We start from the raw sequence: 11,356 nt of genomic DNA on the forward strand, positions 1-11,356 counted from the left end.
GTAACAAAATGTTGAGAAATTCAAGGCATCTGAATACTTTCCGAAGGCACTGTAATTTCTAAAATACAGTGTACTTAAGTATCAAAAGTAAAAGGATAAATCTTTTAAATTCCTTATACAGTATTAAACAAACCAGACAGCACCATTTTCTAGTTTTTATTTTATTTACGGAAAACCATGGGCACACTCCAACACTTATACATAATTAACAACCAAAGCATGTGTTTAGTGAGTCCGCCAGTTTAGAGGCAGAAGGGATGACCAGCGATGTTATCTTGATAAGTGCGTGAATTGGAACCTTTCCTGTCCTGCTAAGCATTCAAAATATAACGAGTACTTTTGGGTGTCAGGGAAAATGTATCGAGTAAAAAGTACATTATTTTCATTACGAATGCAGTGAAGTAAAAATAGTCATAAATATAAATAGTAAAGTACAGATACCCCAAAAAACTACTTAAGTTGTACTTAAAAGTATGTTTACTTAAGTACTTTACACCACTGTCTGTACCCATGTATACATTTATTCAAATCTGTGGCTTTTTCAGCTCCAGGTAACAGACAGACAGACTGACAAAGACAGCCAAGCAGCAGAGAGACTAGAGAGAGGGACATTCTTAACACTCGCACAGTGGTCCCGACAGAATTAAACAGAACAGTAATATAGGGTATGTGTCCCAAATGGTACACTACTCTCAACTTAGTGCTTTAGACCAGAGCCCTGGGAATACGGTGGGTGTAATGGGGATAGGGTGTATTTGGGACACACCCTATGTGTCTCTATGGTGGTCCTCCTAATGAGACATCCATCTGGTCCCACAGCGCCGAGGACAGGGGTGTGACAGAGACTCTGGACTAAAGCCCTGTCACTGTGACGCCTGCATGGCTCTGTGGGAGAACACACACACACACACACACACACACACACACACACACAGACCCAGACCGTGGTGACACTAATGGATGTACATGGGCCTCTCTTACTCCCCTGTGGTTACTAACATCAGAACAGTAGACATTCAGATCATTGAGAGGCAGACAGGCTACATTCAGATCATTGAGAGGCAGACAGGCTACATTCAGATCATTGAGAGGCAGACAGGCTACATTCAGATCATTGAGGGGCAGACAGGCTACATTCAGATCATTGAGAGGCAGACAGGCTACATTCAGATCATTGAGAGGCAGACAGGCTACATTCAGATCATTGAGAGGCAGACAGGCTACATTCAGATCATTGAGAGGCAGACAGGCTACATTCAGATCATTGAGAGGCAGACAGGCTACATTCAGATCATTGAGTGGCAGACAGGCTACATTCAGATCATTGAGAGGCAGACAGGCTCCATTCAGATCATTGAGAGGCAGACAGGCTCCATTGAGATCATTGAGAGGCAGACAGGCTCCATTCAGATCATTGAGAGGCAGACAGGCTACATTCAGATCATTGAGAGGCAGACAGGCTACATTCAGATCATTGAGAGTGCACTTTCACTACCTGACTGACTGACTTGTGAGGACATACTGTAGTGTATTACTAAATAAGGTAATGTACTGTATATATCCTCAGCCAGTATGTAGATGCCCCTTCAAATTAGTGGATTCGGCTATTTCAGCCACATCCAAAGCTGACAGGTGTATAAAATTGAGCCCACAGCTATGCAATCTCCATAGACAAACATTGGCAATAGAATGGCCCGTACTGAAGAGCTCAGTGACTTTCAACGTGGCACCGTCATAGGATGCCACCTTTTATTTTCCTTTTTTTTTCAGGGGGTGGATCAGCTTTGATATTGCGGATAGACTGTTGCTTCCATCAATGTAATTGTCTGCAACATTTCCAATCCACCATATATTTTTGGGGTATATATATATATATATATATATCTATATACATACACATACCCATATATATAAATATTCATACATATACACACTTTTTTTAGAATATACCTTTATTATTCCCCCTGCAAACCCTACCACCCCTCCCCCAATTGGAGTAAAGTAATAAACAATAACACTTAGGCTTCTACCTTCAGTTGATACATACTATACACATATTACATACTATACACATTTTACAGACACAATGTATTTTACAATAGTTTGTATTTATTCCTTTATCTATTTCTGATGCCCATCCAGTTTTATTTCTATTTGTAACTGTGCTATTTCACAACATTTCTGAACCTATATACATTTTACAGACCTCGTATGTTTTACATTGGTTATATTGTTGTTATTAGTCCCACCCTTCAGCTTCATTCAACCACTCCCATCTATCTCTTAACACCCTCCATTTTGGATTTCTAGCAGCCATATATTTTTCAACTGTGCTGTGATGCTTCACAAAAGTAATGAACCTTTCTATTCTCATTGCTTCTACAGATTGTAAAATAATTATTATATTATTGATCGATTGACTTTTCAAATAACCCAGTATTGCTATCTACAGCGTTAGTTCTAGGTAAATGTTGCAATTCTTCAACCATTCCTGGACCTGTGACCAAAAACGAGCTACATATGGACAGTACCAAAATAAATGATCTAATGACTGCTTCCTCGCAGCATAGTCTACAGAGCTGGGGAACATTGTATCCCCCATATATATATATATATATCTGTCTGTCCTCGGTGTCTGTCCTCGGTTGCAACACTCACTACCGAGATCCGAAATGCCTCTATAAGAAACGTCAGCACGGAGACATCAGCTTTATGAAATGGGTTTCTGAGACCGAGCAGCCGCACACAAGCCTAAGATCACCATGCGCTATGCCAAGCATCGGGTGGAGTGGTGTAAAGCTCACCGCCATTGGACTCTGGAGCAGTGGAAAAGCGTTCTGTGGAGTGATGAATCATGCTTCACCATCTTGCACTCCAACGGACGAATCTGGGTTTTGGAATGAGATGTTCGGCGAGCAGGTGTCCACATGCTTTTGGTCATGTAGTGTACCTCCAAAGAAAGCATCAAGAACTGCATGGTCAGAAGCAAAACTATTCAGTTGACTACTCTGCCTTTACTAAACTGGCACACATTTATTTAACCTTTATTTAACTAGGCAAGTCAGTTAAGAACAAATTCTTACACATCCATAAGTGTGATTCCATGATGTGATTCAATAGCTCTGAAATGAACCATCTTGGCTCTGAAATGAACCATCTTGGCTCTGAAATGACCCATCTTGGCTCTGAAATGAACCATCTTGGCTCTGAAATGAACCATCTTGGTTGTAAGATCAAGACGCATTGTCCAGTCTTTGGGGAAGGGGAAATGGTTCACACGCTACTGCCTGGCAGACGACTGGCTGGAAATAAAGAATGAATCACTTCTCACAGAATAGTCTGCATGTCACGACGTCACCGACCTTCTAGCCATCGCTGATCCATTTTTCATTTTCCGTGGTTCCAGTCCAATCAATTACATGTTGTGTATTTAACCCTCTGTTTCCCCTCATGTCCTTGTCAGTGATTGTTTGATTGTATGTTATGTGCAGTTATGTTCTGGTGTGCGACGGGTTTTGTACCCACTTTTATTATTTTTGTATATTTTGGTTTTCGGGGATTTTGTGAGCACTTATTATTAAACGACTCCGTTTATACCACGCTCATTCTCCTGCACCTGACTTCCCTGCCACCAGCATGCACCCATTACAGAATCACCAACCTGAACTATGGAGTCAGCAGAAGGTACCCCGGCCATTGAGGTGGAGGAGCGCGTCCAGGAGCATGCAGTTATGCTTCACCATCTTGGCGCCGCCATGGATTGCGTTGTCCAGACAATGGACCGCTGGGAGAGACAGGGAGTTCTTCCAGCGCCTCCACCAGCACAACCGGGGTCTCTCCTGAGCGCCCCTTTCCCGCCTGAACCCAGTGGGATCCGTATCTCCTTGCCCCAGGAGTACAAACGGGAGGACAGCGAACTGCCAGGGGTTCTTATTGCAATTAGACCTCTATCTGGCCACCGTCCACCCAGCTCCATCGGGCCGTGAGAGGGTGTCCGCCCTCGTCTCGTGCCTCACCGGGAGAGTCCTGGAGTGGGCCAACGCCGTGTGGAGAGAGGGAGATGCGGCGTTGGACCAGTTTGAGGAGTTCACCCGCCGTTTCCGGGCAGTCTTCGACCTCTACCATCTGAGGCAGGAGACGAGGAGCGCCCAGGAGTTCGCCCTGGAGTTTAGGAACCTGGCTGCCGGCGCGGGATGGAACAACAGGGCCCTGATCGACCATTACCGCTGCAGTCTGCGCGAGGATGTCTGTCGGGAGCTGGCCTGTAGAGACACCACCCTCACGTTTGACCAGTTGGTGGACCTGTCCATTCGGCTGGACAACCTGCTGGCTACTCGTGGACGTTCAGATCGGGGTCTGGTGGTTCCATCCTCCCGCGCTCCCTCTCCGATACCTATGGAGCTGGGAGGGGCGGTGCGCAGGGAGACAGGAGGGGGTTCCCGCTCGCACACCATCTGTGGCCGCAGAGGTCACACTGCCGGTCGGTGCCGGGTTGGTTCCTCTGGGAATCGAGGCAGCAGGCAGGGCACTCTGGCGCCACCCCAGGTGAGCCGGCACCATTCTCACCCAGAGCCCTCTGTTGCACATATGTTTGTGTCTGTCACGTTCCCTGCGTTTTCCCCACATTCCCAGCATAAGGCGCTCATCGATTCAGGCGCGGCTGGGAATTTTATTGATAGAGCTTTAGCCTATAGTTTAGGGATCCCCATCATTCCCATGGATGTGCTCTTCCCCGTTCACGGCTTAGATAGTCGACCATTAGGGTCAGGGTTGATTAGGGAGGTCACCGCGCCTTTGGGCATGGTGTCGCAGGGGGGTCATACGGAGAGAATTAGTCTCTTCCTTATTGACTCTCCTGCGTTTCCCGTGGTGCTCATAACCCCACTGTTTCTTGGCCACAGAGGGCTCTCACGGGGTGGTCGCGAGAGTGCTCAGGTAGGTGTTTAGGGGTTTCTGTTGGTGCTACTACGGTGGAGAGTCCAGACCAGGTCTCCACCATGCGCATTCTCCCTGAATATGCCGATTTGGCTCTCAAAAAGGGAAGGCGACTCAATTACCACCTCATCGACGGGGCGATTGTGCGATAGATCTCCTGGTAGACGCTGCACTTCCCAGGAGTCACGTGTATCCCCTCTCACAAGCGGAGACGGAGGCTATGGAAACATATGTCTCCGAATCCCTGCGTCAGGGGTACATTCGGTCCTCCACTTCACCCACCTCCTCGAGTTTCTTTTATGTGAAGAAGGAGGGAGGGAGGTCTGCGCCCGTGTATTGACTATCGTGGTCTGAATAAGATCACTGTGAGGTATAGTTACCCGCTACCGCTCATAGCCACAGCAATAGAGTCAATGCACAGGGCGCACTTCTTCACCAAATTAGATCTCAGGAGCGCTTACAACCTGATGCGTATCCGAGAGTGAGACGAGTGGAAGACGGCTTTCAGTACCACCTCTGGGCACTATGAGTACCTCGGGTTGATGAATGCGCCATCAGTCTTCCAAGCCTTTGTAGACGAGATTTTCAGGGACCTGCACGGGCAGGGTGTAGTGGTGTATATTGATGACATTTTGATATACTCCGCTACACGCGCTGAGCATGTGTCCCTGGTGCGCAGTGCTTGGGCACCTGTTGGAGCATGACCTGTACATCAAGGCTGAGAAATACCTGTTCTTCCAACAGTCCGTCTCCTTCCTAGGGTATCGCATTTCCACTGGAGGGGTGGAGATGGAGAGTGACCGCATTGCAGCTGTGCGTAATTGGCAGTCTCCCACCACGGTAAAGGAGGTGCAGTGGTTCTTCGGGTTTTCCAACTACTACCGGAGGTTTATCCGGGGTTTTGGTCAGGTAGCAGCTCCCATTACCTCACTGCTGAAGGGGGGGTCCGGTGCGCTTGCAGTGGTCAGCTGAAGCGGACAGGGCTTTGTGTCACCTGAGGGCTCTGTTTACCTCTGCTCCCGTGTTGGCCCATCCGGATCCCTCTTTGGCGTTCATAGTGGAGGTGGACGTGTCCGAGGCTGGGATAGGAGCTGTGCTCTCGCAGCGCTCGGGTACGCCACCAAAGCTCCGCCCCTGTGCCTTCTTCTCGAAGAAGCTCAGCCTGGCGGAGCTAAACTATGATGTGGGGGACCGGGAGCTGTTGGCTTGAGGGGGCTAGACACCCTTTTCTCATCTGGACTGACCACCGCAATCTGGAGTACATCCGGGCGGCGAGGAGACTGAACCCTCGCCAGGCAAGGTGGGCCATGTTTTTCACCCATTTTGTGTTTACCCTTTCTTACAGACCAGGCTCCCAGAACGTTAAGGCAGACGCATTGTCCCGGCTGTATGACACAGAGGAGCGGCCCATGGATCCTACTCCCATACTCGCCGCCTCTTGCCTGGTGGCGCCAGTAGTGTTGGAGCTGGACGCGGACATTGAGCAGGCGTTACGTGCAGAGCCCACTCCCCTCCAGTGTCCAGCTGGGCGTCTGTACGTTTTGTCTGCTGTCCGTGACCGGCTGATCTATTGGGCCCACACGTCACCCTCCTCTGGTCATCCTGGGATCGGTTGGACGGTGCGCTGTCTTAGTGGGAAGTACTGGTGGCCCACTTTGGCTAAGGATGTGAGGGTTTATGTTTCCTCCTGCTCGGTGTGCGCCCAGTGTAAGGCTCCTAGGCACCTGCCCAGAGGTAAGTTACAACCCTTACCCGTTCCACAACGGCCATGGTCGCACCTGTCGGTGGATTTCCTGACCGATCTTCCTCCTTCACAGGGTAACACCACGATCCTGTTCGTTCTGGATTGTTTTTCTAAGTTCTGTCGTCTCCTCCCTTTGCCCGGTCTCCCTACAGCCCTACAGACTGCGGAGGCCCTGTTTACGGGCCTTCAGTACCTCGTGGACTGGGAGAGGTATGGTCCGGAGGAGAGATGCTGGGTTCCGGTGGAGGACGTGTTGGATCCTTCAATGCTGCGAGAGTTCCACCGTCTCCATCCGGATCGCCCTGCGCCTCGCCCTCCAGATCGTCCCTGAGGTCGTCAGGAGGGGGGGTACTGTCACGACTTCCGCCGACGTCGGTCCCTCTCCTTGTTCGGGCGGTGTTCGGCGGTCGACGTCACTGACTTTCTAGCCATCGCTGATCCATTTTTCATTTTCCATTGGTTTTGTCTTGTCTTCCTTCACACCTGGTTCCAATCCCATCAATTACATGTTGTGTATTTAACCCTCTGTTTCCCCTCATGTCCTTGTCGGTGATTGTTTGTTATGTGCAGTTATGTTCTGGTGTGCGACGGGTTTTGTACCCACTTTTATTATTTTTGTACATTTTGGTTTTCGGAGTTTTGTGAGCACTTATTAAACGACTCCGTTTATACCAACTTCATTCTCCTGCACCTGACTTCCCTGCCACCAGCATGCACCCATTACACTGCGTGCTTCACCAGCCCACAAGGTGGAATAAGTGGCATTTTCCCATCGCTCTAAGGCAGGGTTCTCCAACCCTGTTCCTGGAGAGCTACCCTCCTGTAGGTTTTCGCTCCAACCCCAGTTGTAACTAACCTGGTGCAGCTGATCAACCAGCTAATTATTGGAATCAGGTGTGCTAGATTAGGGTTGGAGTTAAAACCTACAGGACGATAGCTCTCCAGGAACAGGGTTGGAGTTAAAACCTACAGGATGGTAGCTCTCCAGGAACAGTGTTGGAGTGAAAACCTACAGGACAATAGCTCTCCAGGAACAGGGTTGGAGTTAAAACCTACAGGACAATAGCTCTCCAGGAACAGGGTTGGAGTTAAAACCTACAGGATGGTAGCTCTCCAGGAACAGGGTTGGAGTTAAAACCTACAGGATGGTAGCTCTCCAGGAACAGGGTTGGAGTTAAAACCTAAAGGACGATAGCTCTCCAGGAACAGGGTTGGAGTTAAAACCTACAGGACGGTAGCTCTCCAGGAACAGGGTTGGAGTGAAAACCTACAGGACGGTAGCTCTCCAGGAACAGGGTTGGGCTCTCCAGGAACAGGGTTCTGGTACCCCATGTATATAGCCAAGCTATCATTGACTTGGTTCTGGTACCCCATGTATATAGCCAAGCTATCATTGACTTGGTTCTGGTACCCCATGTATATAGCCAAGCTATCATTGACTTGGTACTGGTATCCCATGTATATAGCCATTGTGTATTTATTCCATGTGTTACAATATTTTTTTACTATTTACTTATTTTTTTCTATTATTATTATTATTATTATTATTATTATATATATTGCATTCTGCATTGTTGGAAAGGCCCGTAAGTAAGCATTTCACTACTCACTAGTCTACACCTGTTGTTTACGAAGCACGTGACAAATAAAACGTTGTTTGAATAGGTAATAAACAGAGAAAAAAGGCAGTTGTTTAACCATTTGTGTCTCTCTCTCTCAGAGTGAATGGATGACGGTATATGGTGGGTCGGGGAGTTGTTATCTACTTGGGGAGATGAACAATAGTCTGCTTACACTGAATAAACATTCATAGAAAGTGTGTCACAGTTAGAAGAGCCGGCTACAGACAATAAAAGCATTAGTCATCCATTATTAGTAATTAGCATTGTATTAATTGGACTGACGGAAAAGTGAAAGTGGCGCGTGTTTGGGTGTGTGTTTGTTTTGAGTGTTTGTGCATGCATCTGTGTCTGGAAACTGAAAGTGGTGCTTGTTTGTGTGTGTAGGGAAGAATGGGGAAAGGGGTCATTGGATACACTATGAATGAATGGAGCTTATCTGACAAGGGGACAGAGACAGAGTGGAGGAGGTTGGGTACATGGGTGGGAATGTAATTGCAGTAATGCATTTGTTTGGCTTGAATATTAACGTGTCAAACTGTGGCGGTTCTAGACCATTTCAACTGGGGGGGGGGGCAAGCTGGGGCCAGTTGTACTGTTAGAGGGGCCAGTTACATTAGACGTTATTGTTGTCATCGTTTTCTTCACTGCATTGCAGGCATTAGTAGGCAAAAGACCATGTTCATAATCATCATCGTTGCCACTGTCTAATAACGGATGTAAAAAAGAACGATAGCAAAACATTTTTATGCAAAAATTATTTCATACTCCACATTTAGGGGGGCCACAAGGGGGTCCAAATTGTTGTCACAGGGGCACTGACCCCCCCCCCAGAACCGCTAGTGGTCTCAAATAGCCTACACGACAGATCTCCCGGGAATATTATAAAGACATTTTTGTATTATAGTTACATTTTGAGAAAATAGAGTAACGTATATATTGTTGTCAATTAAACGAAATAACAATTTGATTTGTACAATTATATTTTGAGAAATCGTATTATGTGTGACATTTCTCATGTGACTTGATTTCGAACAACTGACAGGTCCAAATATTCTCCAATCACCAGAGTTATGTGCGTATAAACGTTTCACACATTACGCATTACATATTGGCCACTGCACTGCTCCGTTTCTCTCTCCGGTTATGTGATAACAAGAATTTGTGAAAACCTTCAGCGAAGGTAAATAACATGCCTGTCACATTTTGGGTAAAGTGTGAGTCGGGTTAACTCTATTACTTGATAACCAGCCATAGCCGACAACATTAGCAAATGATGACAGGGCAAGTCGAACACTTGCCAGCTGTCCACCGGACCAGCCACACAGATGCACACACATATGTACAGGGCTGTACACCTGTTTTGAGTAACATACCACATTTCTGTAGGCCTACCACACAAGAAGTAGCCACAATACTGTTCTCTGTCAATTTCTACACAGCATGTCATTTCATTGCGTCCAGCATTTGAATGCGCCAAATGAGTTTTTGCCTACAGACAACATCCATCCCTTGTTCCCATGCATAAACTACTCAAGTGAATGACATCCGACTCCGATCCTGTCTTTGGGTTGTTATGGCATAAAAACATTATTTACTCACCTAACCTGCAGTCTCTGTGGTGCACTCTCTCTTCCAGGTTTTTGCACTAGGCTAGTAGACTGATATATTTCCCCTGTGTGTATTTTCGTTGGAGCCCGGTCCGTCCGTTCAGAGACTCGATCTCTCTATAACACCAGTTCACAATAGCGCATGAGCCGCGGCACCTTTAAAGCGCGCGCACTGCAGCGCCGCTGCTGACAGATGGTGGTTGAGCACTGAATCATTTTGTCAAAATAGATTCCCAAATTCAAAATATGTCCCGCTGTTACTGTCAACATCACAGATGGGGAACAGCTGGATGGGGTAAAGGATCATGTAAGCTAAACTCATTTTACATGCTGCGTTATATAAATGATTTCCTGTTACTATTGTTTTAATCCTCTTCTTGAAATTAGAGGGGTGAGTGAAGTGCTTTGCTATACTTTCACCATTTATGAACTTTTGTTGGATTCATGCATAACGATGTATTATAATGGGAGTGGGCAAACAAAAACAACATTCACCATAAACAGAAAGTGAGATGAGGTTGATTGCTTCCCCTTCAGGGATAAACAGTAGGCCTATACATTTGTGCCTTTAAATGATTACGTCTCCTAAGAACAATGTTCTGAAACAGAATGCATCATATCACCAGCAGGAGTGAAGCTACAGTACGTTCCAAATGGTACCCTATTCCCTACATAGTGCACTACTTTACACCAGAGCCCTATGATCCCTGGTCAAAAGTAGTGCACTATATAAAGAATAGGTTGCCATTTGGGACAAATCCTGACTCTGAACTGCTTCTTAGCTGTTAAGCCATCAGCAGGACCTTTTAGGCCATCTAGTCCTAATTGCAGGAAGCCCTAATGTCTCCATCACCTCCCATTGTCCTGATGTCTCCTCTACTGTAGTCTCTCATTGTCCTGATGTCTCCTCTCCTGTAGTCTCTCATTGTCCTGATGTCTCCTCTACTGTAGTCTCTCATTGTCCTGATGTCTCCTCTACTGTAGTCTCTCATTGTCCTGATGTCTCCTCTCCTGTAGTCTCCCATTGTCCTGATGTCTCCTCTACTGTAGTCTCCACTGTAGTCTCCCATTGTCCTGATGTCTCCTCTACTGTAGTCTCCACTGTAGTCTCCCATTGTCCTGATGTCTCCTCTACTGTAGTCTCCCATTGTCCTGATGTCTCCTCTACTGTAGTCTCCACTGTAGTCTCCCATTGTCCTGATGTCTCCTCTACTGTAGTCTCCCATTGTCCTGATGTCTCCTCTACTGTAGTCTCCCATTGTCCTGATGTCTCCTCTACTGTAGTCTCCCATTGTCCTGATGTCTCCTCTACTGTAGTCTCCCATTGTCCTGATGTCTCCTCTACTGTAGTCTCTCATTGTCCTGATGTCTCCTCTACTGTAGTCTCCACTGTAGTCTCTCATTGTCCTGATGTCTCCTCTACTGTAGTCTCCCATTGTCCTGATGTC

The 11,356-nt window shown here is 47.0% G+C and overlaps 1 protein-coding gene across 15 annotated transcripts in view; it reads right to left on the reverse strand.

Annotated features, from left to right (window-relative positions):
* The window catches only part of LOC106561640 (neuronal cell adhesion molecule), a 154,702-nt gene extending 144,623 nt beyond the window's left edge, over nt 1–10,079 (reverse strand). For 8 of the 15 annotated variants that reach the window (XM_014125782.2, XM_014125778.2, XM_014125776.2 and 5 more), the window contains exon 1: nt 9,901–10,078. The gene's annotated coding sequence lies outside the window, so the exon portion shown is untranslated. Of the gene's footprint in view, nt 1–9,900 lie in introns of all 15 variants that reach the window. The other 7 variants (XM_045688471.1, XM_045688472.1, XM_014125780.2 and 4 more) reach the window with 5 other exon arrangements.
* Nucleotides 10,080–11,356: the final 1,277 nt, after the last annotated feature.

This window comes from Salmo salar, chromosome ssa10 (assembly GCF_905237065.1).
Source record: "Salmo salar chromosome ssa10, Ssal_v3.1, whole genome shotgun sequence".
Lineage (NCBI taxonomy): Eukaryota > Metazoa > Chordata > Actinopteri > Salmoniformes > Salmonidae > Salmo > Salmo salar.